Source organism: Sinocyclocheilus grahami, unplaced genomic scaffold (assembly GCF_001515645.1).
Source record: "Sinocyclocheilus grahami isolate Dianchi unplaced genomic scaffold, SAMN03320097.WGS_v1.1 scaffold501.1, whole genome shotgun sequence".
Classification (NCBI taxonomy): domain Eukaryota; kingdom Metazoa; phylum Chordata; class Actinopteri; order Cypriniformes; family Cyprinidae; genus Sinocyclocheilus; species Sinocyclocheilus grahami.
Window position 1 is genome coordinate 102,778 of NW_015505680.1, and position 18,386 is coordinate 121,163.

At 37.7% G+C, this 18,386-nt stretch overlaps 1 pseudogene; it reads right to left on the reverse strand.

Moving 5' to 3' along the window:
- Positions 1–16,602, reverse strand: part of LOC107554398 (glycerol-3-phosphate acyltransferase 2, mitochondrial-like) — a 40,376-nt pseudogene extending 23,774 nt beyond the window's left edge.
- Positions 16,603–18,386: the final 1,784 nt, after the last annotated feature.

Genomic DNA, 18,386 nt, shown 5'->3' on the forward strand with positions numbered 1-18,386 from the left:
CAGTAGTTTCCACACTGCTATATAATCTACTAAGGGAACCAGTCTCTCGAGACTGGCCTCTGGTGTCTTTGGAGCTGCTAGCTGGGTGCCCTGAAGCGGCGGACCAGCAGGAGATCGCCGAACTAGCTGCTTGAGAGACCCCCAAAAGGGTGGCGAGGCTCTTGGCCGTTTACGTTTCCGGGTGGAAAATACAGAGAGAAAACTTTGCTGGAGACCGCTGCGCCCTGGCACACTGGCAGGGTTGGCAGAACGGTTCCCTGAGGGCGCTGAGGAGAGACGGACACTGTGTAATGCGGTGTACCCCGCTCTCCCCCAGTAGGGGCCGCCCTCAGCAGTCCTGGATTTATGTCTGTCAGGACCGCTACGTCGAGGGCTTCCTCGACTGAAGCACGACCCTCAGATCGGGCCTCGCCTTAGAAGCCCCCAACCTAGAGCGCTGCCGGCCTCGGTCCCGCTGCGGGGGAGCGCGAGAGGCAACGCTCTGTTTTTGGACCTCCCTATATGAGGATTGAGGGGGCGAATCCTCGATGCTCTCCACATCAACCTCCTCCTCGGAAGATAGGAAAAGCGCCGAGCCCGCTCTCCGGGGGGAAGTAGCCGCAGAACGGGCTTCCGATCCCAGCGAGCGGGCAGTGGATCTGGCAGGGGAGGAAGAAGATAGGGACTCGCCTGTCTCCATTCCCTCCACCAGATCCAGCTGCGAACCCCCCCCATACAGAGAGCTTTGCTGAATGACAGAAAGCTAGCGCCGGCTGCACCTCACGTGCTTTTAAAGCTTCCTGGTCATGACGTCACCCGCCGCTGACGTCTCGCCCATTGTTCGACTGATTACACATATGATTCAGAGCTTGGTATCGCTGAAGGTGTTCCCCTAGCGTTTTCCGACGCAGCGTCTCGTTCCCGAAGAGGAACCACTGGTCTACATAATATATTTACCTCTTCTTTCAAAAGTTTCAACTCTTTTTTTTTTCAGTGAATTCATGGTACATTTGAAACTTGACCAAAACAACAGCTAATTTTGTTTCGAAAATGAAAAAACTGTGAATTCTTCAAGCTGATCTATACACTATAAATTTTGCATTCATATGTCAATCAAGCATTGCACCATAAGCTTGATGCATATCATAAATATATTAACAATTACTGACACAGCAATCTGTATAAACAGCAATTAAGTAATTACTGATGTAGCCTTGTAAACAAAGCACAAACTTCCCTGCGTCCTGGAGTTTGTCTTCCGTTACCTGCAGGAGGAAACTATTTACCCCTACCAATCCCTCTCTGCGGTCGACTGCCGTTTCCAGCACTCTGTGCCATGATTCTTTAAGAATTGTACGTTTCATTAGTTACCAAACCATTATGCCCTGTTAAATGTGTACAGGTGCTTCCATTGGTTGTGTAACAGACTGAATAAGTGCACTGTGCTTTAGAAACTGCTGTGTTTGCACCAAACTAGTGCAAAACAAATGAACAAGAACATTCTTTTAAACAAAACCAGCAGACACAAACAGAGCTGTGATGTAAGGAAAGCATGTGAACTGTGGGGGTATGTATGTGGTAAGAAGGTTTCTAAGCAAACTACAACTCTGTGGGCGCTACAGGGTGAGTATTTTTGTGGTTTCGGTGTGTGTGTGTATATATATATACCTTAGCCAGGATTGTTGGACGTGGGCTGGGTAAATGGTGTAGGGAACCCTCAAGTTGTGTCAGAAAAGAGTCAGACAAATGAGAGCGTGATAGATGCCACTCTGCCGAACACACACATAGACCAGTGGAGATTTCTACAACACACACAGACTAAATGAGAGGATACTTCAGAGCAGTTAGAAATAGAGTTCAGCAGTACGTGTACACTTGAAAATTAACCTATAAATGAACTGTTTTTGTACTTCAGAAAATGGCACTGCGATTGTGTTTCCAGACCCTTTGTACCAACTGTGCCAATATCTTCTGCTGCATCTTTATTGAACATAAACTCTGAGACCCAAGAGCAGGTTAAAGGTTACAATAGCCCTATTATAGCAAGCACAACACTGTTCATCTTAACTCTAATCAAGTACTCTACCCATAATATTCCATCTATAAAACAATCATAAGATTTGTATACCTAGAGTCTACACTGCAAAAACTTTAGTTGCCAAAAACAGCTGTTCATAAGAAATATTTCAGATAGACTCGAATTGTAAATTGTTTTAGGGGGTCATATGATGCGATTTAAATTTTTCCTTTCTCTTTGGAGTGTTACAAGCTCTTGGTGCATAAAGAAGATCTGTAAAGTTACAAAGACTAAAGTCTCAGATCCAAAGAGATATTCTTTATAAAAGTTAACCACGCCTACCTAAAACGGCTCGTTCTAACACGCCCCCACATGTCTACGTCATGATGTGGGAAGATTTGCATAACGCCGCCCAAATGTTCACGCAAAGAAAGATTGTTACCGGCACCGCCGCCATGTCGTGAAGGCGCTGTGTGTTTCGTTGTGAAAGCGAAACTACTTTGTTTGGCCTTCCAAAAGAGGACACAAATAGAAATCAGTGGTTCAGTTGTATTTACAACACTGTTCCTGAACAGTTCAACCCAAATATTCAGCAACGCGTTTTATAGAGAACGAGTACTGTTTCCTGAACCAGTAGCCTACAATGTCGGTGTCTGTTTCTATAAAGTGGGGCAATTCCAACTTTGCAAGGACAGTCTGGTGCTTCTGACTCACAGCCTAAGTATGTTTTCATATTAGAAGAATTAGCCACTGATGATTCAAATGCGAGTTTTGAGCAGTGTAGAGTAGCGCTTGTTGTTTGTCTTTTCTCCGATCACAAATGCAGACATGGTTTTATGTTTACGCAGCGCGATACGCAGCGTGATAAGCAACGCAACGCATAAAAAGACATGTCCCCACTGGATGCAACAAATGCCTCGTTTATAATGGGTTTTAATGTTTTTGTCTCGTCGCTCCGGCTGGACAGGGCATCACAGTATGGTAAGGGGCGTAACATTTCCGTCACACGCTTGAGGTATTCAGCCAATCACAACGCACTGGATAGCTGGCCAATCAGAGCACACCTCGCTTTTCAGACTGATGAGCTTTGTAAAAATCGATGCGTTTCAGAACCTTAAACTGCATAAACACATTTCATTACACCAAATACACAAAATAATGTTATTTTTAGCAACGTCATATGACCCCTTTAAAGTGAGCAACATGTCAAAACAACAGAGCTGTACACACCATGAGCACTCAGGGGCGTTTATGGCAATGATCTTTTGGCATTATATCCTCTAATATTTTTATCTAGAGCCAAACGCTCCGTACGTGTTGCTTCTTTCCCCTGATAAAGATGTAAAGCTCTACAAGAGCTGCAGATGTGGTTATTTTAACTACAGTAGCAGAAACATGGTGAGCATAAAAATAGATTGATACTTTTGTTAAAACACTGCAGAAAATGAGAATGCAGCAAATACAGTCATTTATATCCCTATATGTAATCATCTACACTCATGAGATTGAAAGTATATAGCTAAAAAACACTAGTTTTAAGGATACTTCAATATTTTTACTGGAAAACAAGGAAACAGTGTTGATAATAAATATGATTTTTGCATTATACATACTGAATTCTTTCAAACTGTCTTTTTGTGGAGTTACACTGAGTGGTACAAAATTGTATCTGTGCTATTCAGGTGGGCAGTGAATATCCGACCTGCAGGTGAGCTCAATATTTTCAGGAATGATGCGCATGGATTGAGGCCAGAGAGATGATTTCTGGTTGTGATGTGGGATGGATGTTTAATTGGTTATAAAATCAGACAAACAGATGAGGTCTAATCGGTTCTCTGATGTTTGTTTCATATTGCACTTGCCCAATCGAATGCTACAAAAAGCTTTTCAAAGTGTGCTTTTACTTCCATATAAAGGGTTATGTGTGACCAAAAGCCTGAGGTGAAAAACCTGACTGCAATAAAAATAAATGTGTAAACAGGATAAATGGAGCAATAGGTTGAGAGAAGGCAAAAGAAAGAGGCATACACAAAAAGAGCATTTTGATAAAGAGAGCAGCCTTCAGCTTCATATATTTAAATCCCAATATCATACAGCGAAATCGAGAATAATTGAATTTGGTTCAGAAAAAAAAACACTGCAAATGTGAAAAACAGATAAATAAAAAAGAAGAAACTTGAAGAAAAACAGTGGTGAAAGAAGAAAAGCAGCGAAGACTAATGAGATATAGGAAGAACGGAAGAATGAAAGCATTAAATGCATGAAGCACAGGATGCCTACAGGGAGGGAAAACAGGTGATATGAGAGAATGGGGTGAAGAAACAAAGGCTGGATGTGTGGTTACCAGTTGTGTGGCACGATGTAAAGCTGCCAGCTGGTTGAGGTTGACCTGCACACTGCAGAACATTAAACTGAAGACCTTCAGCAACATCCAGCTCACCATCCTGAAAGAGAGCGTGGTGAGAAATCAGTTGAAAATGATAAAATTTCTACATGCAGATGGATAGTTGACATGACATGTCAAGCAACAGGGACATTCTGCCCTTCAATTTAAGCGCTTTGTAATTATTCAGTGCAGCTATGCAGCTTTTGTGAACTCATATTAACTGAAAGGCTATATATTTGAGCTATTTTTTTAAGTCAGAATAATTCAAGTGAACTGCAAAAAAGCTTCTGATGATTAAAATGGTGTAAAATAGTGGTGACACTGACCATCTGAACACTCAAGTTTCCTTATTTGATTAGTGACCAAGGAATGCATGAGGTGAAATATTTCTCCATTTGGCATATCCTTGAATCCTAAAACTTCAATTTCAGGTTTAAATTGGATTTTAAATCTCATATTTTCAATGTGGACTTTTCGACCCTACCAAGGGTTATATTTTAAACCTAAAGAAATGTGACCATTTTAAATTTCTGTTACACTTTGAATGCTGAACACCATATTATTCAAGTTTACAAAACAAAAGATCTACCTCAAGCATTAAGCAACTCTGGCTGAATGAACTTCAGAAGAATGACCTTCTTCTGCTTTGCTTTCAGAATGAGAACTGCATTCAGACCTGAGCAGGCAGGTGGAGATGAAGGTCTGTGTGAGGGCCAGAAGTCTGCCTAAGGCCCAAACCCAATTCTACCCCTTAGCCCTTCCCCTTTCCCCTACCCCTCCATTTTGTGCGTTCACGTGAAGGGGTAGGGGTGTCTCAATTCTCTTTTGATTGGAGGGGTAGGGGAAGGGCCAGACAGCCCTTCAAACGAAGATTTTTCGGGACCAAACTTCAAAAGAATGGGTATGAATTATCTCAGCGTAAACCGGCTTCAGGGGCAACATGGCTTGTTCATATTTATGGTCATGTTACTCAGAGAAATGTTTGCAAAAAAATCGCTAATATTTGCTAACTAACGTCATATCATTATAGACTGCACGATAGTGCCACAACATATTGTCATGTCTGATCAGGGCGATAACCACCGTAGACACTGAGGGGGGCTAGTCCCCCCAATAATTAGAAATCGCTAAAGCCTTTTCTCAAAAATTGCCAATTCGAGAGAGAGAGAGCGTTTCTCTTTTTAGAGTGAGTTTACTTCAAAAACAGCGATTTTATCCTCTCGTTGCTGGAAAATATAATGTAGCGATTCAGTATTTAAACTGTTATTAATAAAAGTCGTGGGGCAGCATTGACAAGTTTCTTTTCTCCTGGATGTGTGAGCTGCGCGATCTCCGATATATGTGTGTGTGTGTGTGTGTGTGTCAGTAAGCAGCGCATTAATATAGAACGGTAATTAAAGGCTCTAATACACACCAGTATAGGTGTGTGTATTGTAGGAGCTAGACGACATATGATGACATGTGATGGCAAACTCTGTTTCAAGGGACAAGGGGAAGGGGTAGGCGAGGGGTAGGGGAAGGGGAAGGAGTATAAAATAGAATTGGGGTTGGGCCTAAATGACCTCTGACTTCAGGCATCACCAGCTCCATCATCTTGGTCTCATCTGGGGAACAAGCTGCCACCAGAGCATGCCTCACTCTGGGTAAAAACACACAGAGTCACAGGACAACAGACCACAGAGTAAACAAAGGGGATATTGTGTGATGGATCATCACATAAACACCCCGCAAACACACCAAAACCACTTATGCCTCCAGAGTGAAAAACACACCAATGCTGTTTGGGGACATAAAAGGTTATTTAAATGTTAGGGCCCAAATTGAGTTAGGTGAATGGACGGAGTGTATGTTAACTGGGTTGAACCAAGGTGAAAAGCAAAGAGAAAAGTTAACATGGCACACGTGGCTTATGGTTGACAGCAAAAATAAAATGAATGCCATTTAAGTAGTGATGGGTCACAATTGGTCAACAGTGCTCTGCTGAACTGTTTTTGAATACAAGAATGCATCTTATGTAATTATACTCCTTCAGTCAAGGTCAGGTGAATCCAGTTCCAGTCTAGTGACCTTATATAGAGCTTCATTAAGATGGATAGAGTTTTCAAACTACGGTCCGGCTCTTTTTCAAGTTCCTAGAAAAAGAGCTATATTACAAAATGTATTTTTAGGAGCTATCAATGGAAAAATGTTCACATATGATATCAAACATATGTAATGTTATATTACACACTTACTAAATTTGATATGACTTCTATATTTATCATTCTGCTTTCTGGGTCGGGACAGGTCAGTAATTCTGAGATTATTTCATTTTATTCTACTGACAATTGTTTATTCTATTGCAATTACTTTATTCTATTGAGAGCCATCATTTTTAACAGTATGAAATCAAGTCTAAATCAACACAGTTTTGTGAGTTCACAGTGTTTTGTTGTACATTTTAACTTTACTCTAATAATGAATAGAAAAAAGACAAAATTGTCTTCTATTATTTAATTTACTAAAATTACATACTAAATATTTACAAATCATTTTAATACTTTGCTTTCATTTTAGTGCAACAATTATATAAACGGCTGACTGATTATTTGAACTAACTTTGGACACAACGTGCATTTATAACGTTTGCTATTTTGCATCCCATAGTATAAGCTGGTCTTTTACTGCATTTATATTTTACACTCAAAAAATGAATCATACATTTATATTTGATTGCTGGCATCTATTTGATTTTATTTAAATAATCTTTCTTTTTTATGTATTTATTCAAACTCCTTAGAATCAGCATCTGTCAATTGTGAACATTCTATTTAATTGTTCAAGAGGTATGAAAGCATTATTTATTCTTACTAAGTTGTGATGCATATTTATCAGTCATAAATAAAACATTAAGTTTATTAGTTTGTTTTAAAACTGTCATCTAAATGGATGAACATTTTATATGCAATAAAAATACAGCAAAAAAAGTAAAATACAGCATAAAAAAAAAACCTATACTGGTCACCATTGACAATATGTAGGTTTGCACGTCTCTTCATGCAATCTAATGTAATGTCAGATTAAGTGGCTACCAATCTTCTATATTAACAGAGGAGAGAGAAATTTGAATTTAATCTCAATGGGAGCCTCACAGGAGCGCCTCTCAATCCTCAAATGCATCTCTCTCTGCTCTCTCCCTCTCTCTACACGTGGCATGTCATCTAATCAGTGACGAGTGCTCAAGCAAACCGCACCTCTCGCTGCCGTGGACACTGTGCCGTCTGTCTCCAGCAGGGCTGGGGTGAACTTCACAGCCCCATACAAACAGCAAACAGCACGCCCGCCTTACTAACCAGCCACGGTACCTGAAAACATACACACACACACACACACACAATACACCCATGTACGTCCACTCACTTTTACTCGATTAGCAAAATTAAAAGGAGCCCTTATGTAAAGAGATATTGTATCACTCACCTCGGGACAATGAAAACAATCGGTGACCAATCAGCAATAGGTGAATACATCATATTCTCAGCATAACCAGGCTCCAAAATGTTAATTAGCTCAGCCCATGAAAGAGCAGTCTCTGATTCAGGACTATTAATTCAAGCCGAATTAAACACTTCAGCAGGATCTGCTGCGCTTGGCTTCTGACACATTCTAAAGTGGGAGGTGATTGAGAAGATAAACTGGGTGCTCACAGAGTCTGCCTCTGTGTGTTTTGATGCAGGAGAGACAAAACCCATTTATTTGCTTTAATAAAGTGTTTTCTACGAAGTTAGAAACACTTCTTCATGAGAGTCAACTGCTTTTAAATGCAGGGGTGAATCCCCTATATTATCATTCTGTTTGCGTGTGCAGAATACAGAAGTCAGTCCAGATCTCAAGACGGATGACATGCTAATAATCACAGAAACGTTTTGCATAGAAACGTGGATTAATTGGGTCAGTTTAATTATGCTCACATTTAGAGAAAACATTGATTATTGATATCAAATTAAGCAAAATTTAATGGAAAAAAACACTAAAGGCAATTTTTGCCACTCCCATAAACGCATAAAGCATTTTTTTTTCTTCCCTGATGTGTATATTGTTGGGAGAAACTAAGAGTACATTTTAACTAATATGTTTTCCAGTAACAAGCTACTTTTTCCAACCATCAGCATTGCAGCATGACAACATGCTCCATCGCTGGTTTAATTATGTCATATTACATTTTGTGCAGTTTTAGAAACTATAATCGAACACAATCTCCTGAACTCTCTCAAGTAGCATTAGGAAATCCAATTTATTTTGATGAATCTTAGTTCTATATAAATTAAATATTTAATAGCTGTTGTTCATCACTGTTTTCTACTCAGTCACAGTATATACTGTAAACTATAATGTTTCTAGTTTTTTTTGTTGTATTTGGTGTATTGAAGAAATCTTTTTGGTGAATGAAAAGATTTAAGTAACTGGATGAAACAAAATCCCCATTAGTAATCAATGTATCAGCGATGTCACCTTAAACAGATATCAATGTATTGTGATAGATAAATATACCTATTATAATAACTTGTTAGTAGTCATACACTAAAGTCAAAAAATTGTTTTTTGAAAGAAGTGTCTTACCGAGGCTGCATTTATTTGATCAAAATACAGTTAAAACAGTAATAATGTGCAATATTATTACAATTTAAAATAACTGTTTTCTACTTGAATATATTTTGAAATGTAATTTATTGATGTAATGCAAAGCTGAATTTTCAGCATCATTACTCCAGTTTTCAGTATCACATAATTCTTCAGAAATCATTCTAATATGCTGATCTGCTGCTTAAGAAGCTCAGTTAATATTATTATTAATTTTGAAAACATTGCTGCTTAATATTTTTGTGGAAATTGATTTTTTCAGGATTCTTTAATGAATTATTTAATGAATAGAAATAGCATTATTTGTAGAATAGCACGTATTTGTTAAATATCGTATGCATTTTAAATATCTTAGGCTGTTATATATCTTACTAATACCAAACTTTTGAACGTCAGTGTATAAATAAAGCAATAAAAAACACTGAAGCCTTTCATAGCTTCAATGAAGTTGGTTAGTTTTTTTTAGTGAAACTAAGTACTTTTTCAAAACAGTAGTTTGCCTGTAGCTGAACTACTTTAAATGACTAGCTTGTGCTTGGAGAGCTGCAGTTTCAAAGTATCCTCCTAGCACTGGTGTGTGTGTGGCCGATAGGACTCAAAAGTGTACAAAAAAGGTACTCTTTCACAAAAGGGTAGCGGGGTTGTGGAAACCACACTCGATTGTGGGTCTGCGATGTAAAAAACGAAGAGAAAGTTATTCTAGGGCTCTTTATTTTCCGACTGAAGTGCATGTGCCAGGCTTGCGAGTCAGAAACGCAAACAGTAATTACACTCGAGCAGTTTGAAGCCAGAGTTGAGAGATGCATTGTTATTTTAATGGGCCGGATGGGGAGGGCTTGAGTCGAGTGAAGGATGTGCACTTACCCGGTGTGTGTCTCGTTCACACACGTCAGGTTCTGAAAGCCCAGAGGAGAAGTGTTACGCAGCAGCTTCAGACCCTGAGAGTGGCAAAAGGATATTTGATCAAACTTGATGGAGAGAGCGCTAACCAGCCTCCATCACAGTTCAGAGAGTCTGTCCTGCTGTCCTATATATACTGAGATAATGACACACTTTAGGGAAGCCTTTGCACGTTCAAAATAGCACCCTATTAGTTCCACTATAAATCATAGCCTGAAAGAAGTTCAAGAATTGTGCCTAAACAAAATACTTACAAAATAAAATGTTTCTCAAAATATGCTGACATGCAACGCAGTTGCTAAATGATAAAATAAAATTTTTAAAAACGCTAGTTTCTGATTGTTTTGTTTTTACCTCCTTTTATTTGACAGAGATTGAGAAAGTGACAAATTCATTCAGGATATGTTACATCCCAGGTGTAAAACACATCTCTCTCATATTTAAAATAAGTTATCATTAAAATAAATAAATGCTGGTTGTACAAAGCAAAGCGGACAGAAAAGTGTCTTTTAATCTCAGTGACAGGGTTAGTTTAAGTGTGCTACCGTACAATTAGTCTTTTCAAGCGTCTGTATCAGCTCCCAACAATTCATCACCAAAAAGTGTCTAGAACAGACGTTTTTGAGAGGCTGTTAATATAGTTGGAAGTGAAGTAATAATATGTGTTTTTTGTGTGTGCTGCCATTTAGGTCAACCATAACTAACATGATCAGCCTTTGCAGCATCAGCCCTCTTCAAAGCTCTCAAACAAACTAATTACTTCTGGAATTAAGACACATTTTTAAATAAACTTTCATAATTTCATAACTTTGGTGTATTTTCTTTTCTGTGTAGCAGTATAGGAACCACTTGAAATTAAAGAGTTAGTTCCTGAAAAGTGAAATCTATCATATTTTTTTCCAGAATAAAATTTAGGTCACTATTTGCTGCAAATGTTCTTTTTTTTGTTTTGATAAGAAACTAATGGTTGCACTACTGTTCACTACTGTTTGGGGTCAGAATTATTATTATTTTTTTAATTAAAATGATTAATATTTCAAATAAATGCTATTCTTTTGAACTTTCTATTCATCAAAGAATCCTAAAATCACAAAAGCATAACTGTTTTCAACATTGGTAATACTAATTTTTTCTTGAGCTGCAAATCGGCATATTAGAATGATTTCTAAAGGATCATGTGACACTGAAGACTACAACAATAATCACAACAATAATTTACACTTTAAAATGTATTAAAACAGAAAAGTTATTTTAAATTGTAATAATTTTTCACAAGATTACTGGTTTTACTGTACTTTAGCTCAAATAAATGCAGCTTTGGTGAACAAGAAAAAAACACCTAATGACCCCAAACTTGAACAGTAGTATATATTTCAATATGGTGAGTTAAGACATGCTGCACCAGAATTTAAAACAATAAACTGAAAAGTATTAGTGTTACTGCAGATAAAAAGTTAATTGCAACTTTAGATCTCACAATTACAACTTATCTTAAAATGTGACTTAATCTCTTATTTTAAATTGATCTCACTTTTTTTTTTTTTTTACTTCGAGGCAGAAACAGGTTTCCATAGAAAAGAGACGAAGATGAATACATCCTGCTAATCATCTCCTTTTGAGCTCCACAGAACGACATGATTGTGAGTACATAACTATTCCATTCAGGCACTGATTTAATAATGATCTGCGTAAAACTAGGAGGGCAAATGCAGGCATCTCAAAAAGTGGTTGCTACGCCCCTGGTTCTGATCGTTTTATTTGACATAGCTGTTAAATAAAATCCATGCATGCATTTTAAATGACTTTTAATACAAACACCAAATGGCTCAAATATGATTTATCTGGCTGGCAGGCTGGTCTGAGATGGTTGAGATTAATAGATTCGTTCAGGAGGGGTTCGATCCAATAACCCTCTGATTACTGCTCCATTAGCCCTGCTCTCCCAGCTCTCAGCACGATATGTCCACTGGGACCAGTGCTGCTGGAAACAAGCTTAGTCATCTGCAGTTTTCTAAAAAGCTCTTCATAGCACGGGGGGAACTATGCTCTTGAGTGTTCATTATTTTTCTCTCCACTCCTAATCCCTTTTTTTTCATGCTATTCCTACCGTAAGTAACATGTTCGCTTGCGCTCTGAAATCCCTTTGATCGTCCCTCGTGATATGGGTTTGTGAAAGCAGTGTCTGAGGTTTTCAGGTGAGCCTAAATCTATGTACTTCCCCGTCTGCCTCTGGCTGTTTGTCCTTTTATTATTTTCAAATAATCCTTTCATCCCTCTCGTTTTCTCACCAGACTCTCCGGGGGGCACTGGTGACAGCACTGTCCGACTAGCGGCCTGAACCTGCTCAGGAAAGGAGCCGCGCTTTTCAACTTCCTCTTGATTTTCACCCCCCACAACAGCTACCAAAGGAGAAACACACACACAGAAACATATAAAAGGGTTTGCTGGGACACAAAGAAAGGAATAAACCGAGGATTCAAAACCAGCGTTGGGCGTCATAAAAACGTCAGCACTTTTTCCACATATTTCAAGCTGAGATAAGAAACAATGCTCCAGCCAATAACACAGCTCTTGTTCTCAGCGCCGGGATGCAACATGTTCCAATTTGATCACTTCCTTCATCGCTCCATTTGTTTCACATTTTCCAACATCAAAGCAGGACAGATCAATGTTTGAATGCAAACTGCACAGGGAGGGGATGAATATGAAGTCTATTCATGAGTGGTTACTACAACAGTGTCGCAATTGATGGTAAAATTGAATCACAATCAGTTTGGGCCTTTGTGACAGAATGGCGTCCCCTGAAAGATTTCTACTGAAGATGACATCAATTTAGATTGATACTAATCATAACATTTTAGCACAGACAGATAAGAGACATGGCTGGAGACAGTAGGACTGATTTCTCATCATTCAAATCCATCTCAACAACGGACGCTATTACAAAGTCTCTAATCATCATCTGTATGGGAAATATCACTTACAGCAATCAATTATTAAATAAGACTGCATAATGGATCGGGGGGCTCCAGCACCTAGGTTAATTCTTTTAATCTCCTTTTCAAATTCTGCTGGTAATGTTTCATTAGCTCAGGCTCAAAGACTCCCTGTGTCTGTCTTTGGAGTAATAAGAGCACGAGAATATATAGTGTGATGTCCAGAGGAGCTGCATTAGGCTGTAATGTTTTTTAATTAAAATTCACTACAGCTCATATTTCAGATCAGATGAGAATCGAATGCTTTGGTTTTTAGGAGTAAAAGATAAATATTTTAAAAAATAAAATAAAAACACAAACGATGCGTGAAACCATTAAAAGTAGCTCACTAAATCTTTAAATTAAAAGGTTTTGTTTGCACTGCAAACTTGCAAGGATCGTTCAGACTAAGATGCATTAAATATCTAATTTCATTTAGATTTTAAACCATCTATGAATGTGGTTTGGGACGTGCTTGTAAAAAATGTGAATTTTCTCTGTTGTGTGACCTGAACAAGGCCTAAATATAGAGTTCTAAACAGGCACCACAGGGAGTACTTAACCATGTTCTATTTTGTCATAGCTCTTGCTAAAGGTGAAGCATATAATTTTTCAAATAAAAAATGTCAAACTACTTTCTGTCTGATGATGCAGGAGATGTATATACATATACAGCATTTTCAATTAATTACCTAGACTCTGGAGGCCTGCCGCAACTTCATAATGCATAATCCCTTCTCATAACAATATGAAATATCTCAAATCTCTCTAATCTAGTGTTTTGTGCAATTGCTTTGGGAAAGCATCTTTCAATCGAACTAAAATCAAAATTGCAATATGGCTCATTGTGCTTATCAAATTGCAAATGGCTGTGATTTAATTAAATAAGCACATAGTCTAATGCGCTGAAGGATTCAGAGTGATGTGTGACATGCAAGCAGTTCATGATACAATGTTTTTATTGTATCATGCTCACAGTAAATTCTGCTCCATCTTTCCGCTCTCCATGTGCTGTGAGTTTAACATACATTTGGCAACACAATATGTGCCAGTTAAGCTTTATTTTCACAATCTCATAAGATTTTTGTGGACAGATGATTCCAGCTATTAACAATTATTATTTTCAGAACAGAAAACATTTAGGGCAGGTTCTATGCATTGGTTGTTGACTGGAATTTGAGATGCACTCAACAGTGGAGGCAGATGGGCTTGCAGTCGACTGTAAGAAATGGATAGGGCTAGATGAAGTCCTGCATACTTCACCAGAGAGAAATCTGTCATCCAGCTATGACATTTTGATTAATAAAAAAGCAAGTGAAGAAATTAATTCCTAAGTATTTTACATTATTTTTAATTACTATTTTACAATATTTCATTATTCAACAAATACTTTTTTATTCTGTTCAGTTATTTGATATAAACAAACTGAATGATATAATAATGTTCCTCTTTATTATATCATGATGAAAAGAACTATATTTCATGTTTGGTGTCACTGATCAGTACTTGGACCATCACTGACTCCAAACCTAGAAAAGAAAAAGAAAAAAAGAGAAAAAAAATTGGGAACACTGCCCTTGCAAATCGTTTTGTACAAAAAGTCTTCCTGGTTCTGCACCCTGCATTACCTAGAATTGTCATGGCTCTGTGCAGAAAATGTTCTCTTCAACCTAATAGACTGAGAAAAAAAGAAAACTGCTTATTGAACCCTTGCTCAGAAAACTACGTGTATTTCCAAGTAATTCAATAATTTTGTAAAGCCACCATCTGGTTATTACTTCATGGTACAAAGCAACAACTACATATAACCTCATTCCTGACCAGGTTAGTACATCTATGTCTTGCGTCAATTATATATATATATATATATATATATATATAGATAGATATAACGAGGTCACAAAGGTTCCACATGATTGACTCCTGCCAGATTGTGGGTGTGAGCGCTTTGGCCGTGTGTGTGCATTTATTAACAGAAGCCAGAGTTTCCTAATGCTTACCTGGTGCTGTGCTTTGAATCTGATTATGATAATCTCCATCATTATAAACACAGATAACATTTTTCAATCTGATACAGCATCCCTAATGAATCAATCAAAAATAGAATATATTTGAGGTCATTTTCATCAGCGTTTGATGGGACACAGCTTCTGTGGGAATTTATCAAAGACATTTTTGACTTTGTTCACTGCATCCAATTTCAGCTTGTTTTTCAAACAATTTGCAAGTGATGAAATCTGATCTTTATGTTCAAACAGTGACATCACCATCTGCAGCGTAACACACTATTAATAAGATTTGAGTTGGATACAGAAATAAGATTTTTGTCTGCCTACCTGAACAAAGCTTTTGTCTTCGTCAATGTTCTTTTCTCATCAAAAAACGAGAATCGGCAAAGACGATTTCCCGCTCTATTACACGGTAGCTCATTATTTGTGTTACGCATCCAACCTGCCCTAGAAAAATAGGACTACTAGATGATCAAAGACCCAATCAAGAACCCTCAAGTGGACTGTCTGAGATAATCTACATATGAGTACTGTTCAGGTGAACTGAAAGTCAGCAGCTCTTAGGGGGTAAACCAACACTGCCGACAACAGCTGGGAGAAGATGGGATGTCGTTTAGACTAATCGTCTGCAGCTGGTCTGAGTTACGAATTCAGTTATGTACTAGAAAGTAGGTGGATTTGGAGAGAGATGGGATGAGTGAAAATATGACAGCAAGAGAAGTCCTTGGGCTTCAGATGTATGTACTGTTGACAGATTTTGACTATATAGCATATACTTTATAATGATCGGGCAATATTGAGAGCTCAAATTCAGGTCAGTATGATTTTCGTTTTGGAAGAAATTAACGCTTTTATGCAGCAAGAATACATTAAATTGATCAAAGTGTCAGAAATTTCAAATAAATACTACTCTTCTTGAAAAAATGTAACACAGAATGTCAGCAAAAACATTAAAGGGATAGTTCACCCAGAAATGAAAATTGCCTCCTGATTTACTCACCCTCAAGCCATCCTAGGTGTCTATGTCTTGAAATAAATGAGCCAGGACATTTTTAAAAATACTTCTGATTGTATTAGTCTGAAAGCAGAAAGTCATATACGCCTAGAATGGCTTGAGGGTGAGTAAATAAGGTTTTTTTTGTGTGTGAACTAGCCCTTTAAGCAGCACAGCTGTTTTCAAAATTGAGAATAATGAGAAATGTTTCTAGAGCAGCAAATCAGCATCTTCAGAATGATTTCTGAGGCTTCAGCTTTACTATCACAGGAATAAATTACACTTTAAAATATGCTGAAATAGAAAAACAGTTATTTTGTATTGTAATAATATTTCACAATATTACTGTTTTTATTGTATTTTTGATCAAATACCATATATACAGTACAAATACCATAGACACTACAGTATAGATATTACTGGCATGGCCTGACAAAAAAAGAGAGAGAGGGAAAGATTTGCAGATAGATGAAGTACACAAAGATTTCGCTGAATGTAAGTTAAAAGTAACTCAGCCTTAAGTTACGTTTAATCTAAAATTTCTGCAATCTTTTTAAACATACATTCTGTTCTAACCCCATATATTACAGCAAGATGTGTCATGTAAAATGAAATGTCTTACCGCAGGGCGTTTGGGCTGGAAACTGGAAGGATTTTCACTGACTGGGTCCATGATTCTTCTGAATTGCTGCCCTAACATCAGAAGAAGTCCTGAAGGAATAAAAATTCTAAATTATAATAATTGCATATCAGGAGGTGTGTTTCAGTAGCTCTAACATGTCAAGTGAAACAAAATCAAACATGATGCAACAAGAGACAATGCACTTTAAATGAGAAATAAACTCAATAAAATCAAATAACTTTTTTGTTATTTTAAGGTTTTATTGAAGCTGATCAGCTGTGGGCACAGTAGGAGCTTCATGAAATGTCTGCTTTGGTGTTCCTCAGGGGGAAAAAAAAGTAACAGAATATGGGTTTGGAAGGAGAATAAATAATCTTTGATTTGAAAAACATCAAAGTTTAGCATCAGTTATGCTGTAGTATTGATGACATCTACTGCTGACCAAACATAAAACACAGCAGGAACATTAACTCTGAATTTATGGGGGGTGCAAATTATTTTTATTTACACAGCAGCATTTATTTCATGATTTCATTATCCGGTCCCACTTTATATTAGGTGGCCTTAACTACTATGTACTTACATTTAAATGAATAATTTGGTGCAATGCACTTATTGTGTACATACATGTGTTTATATTGTACTTATATTTTTAAAAATACCTATATGTAATTACATCTGTAATTAATTTCTGTAATAACATTTATAATTACACTGTTCGCCCATCTCTTACGTCTTAACCCACCCTTAAACCTTCCCATACCACCAAATCTCTTCCTAACCTTACCCGTATCCCACCTCAATAGCAGCAAAAGTGTTTTGCAATACAATATGAACACAATAAGTATATTGTACTTATTTTTTGATGTAAGTATATAGTAGTCAAGGCCACCCAATATAAAGTGTGACCGTGAATCCTTCTAGAAAATTGAGGGAACACATGTTGGAAGATTTCAAGCTGTATAAATGCGACAGAAAGTGACGAAGACGTAATTATGACTTTAGGTGACTCGAAGTTCTCTCCAATAATAACAGCTTGTAGCATAAACAAGACCAGGCCTAAAATCTCATTCTCTAGCACCCTCAAAACATTAATTATCCCGAGCTCTCTCAAAAGCTGAGTGTGTCCAGTCAGAATATTCTGGCCCTCTCACTGTTCATCAAACTTCGCCCCTGTAGCTACAATTATTTCATGTCCAGCTATCTCCATCTCTTGGTAGTCCCGTTTTCATTTCGCACTGCTTTTCTCCACATCCACATCTGGATTACTGAAATAAATACATGCATGTTTAATTTTGTGCATTATGAAATGTGTTAGAAAACATTTCTCAACTCAATACAATGGGCACCATAACAGGCATGAACTGTCCTTACGGCCAGTATTTTTTCCAACCCTGTATGACTATTATTCTGTGGAACACAAAAGAAGATACTTTTAGAAATGTTTCCAAATAATGGAAGTCACTGGTCACCAAAATGGTTTGGTTCCCAACATTCTTCAAAATATATTTTGGAATGGCATGAGGGTGAGTAAATGATGACAGATATTTTTTTCCCCTTTTTGGGTGAACTATCCTCCCTTTAAAGTCAATATGTTCATAGCTAGCAGCCTGAATAATAACAAATCCACTTTAATGGCACAAACATTTGAAAGTAACTAATTATCACCCCAATGAGAACTAAAGTCTGTTACCGCAACAGAAGAGTGTGCATTAAGTATGTTCAAGGAACCTTGCATCTGCATACTAAAGTATGTTTCTGGCCTTGTTTCTCTCTCATTATTCAATTTTCATTAAAAGCCAAGCCAAGGGAGGAATAACAATGCCAAAAGCTCTGGCAGAAAATGGAGAGGTTACCTTCAGGTATCTGACTTAAAAAAAAAAA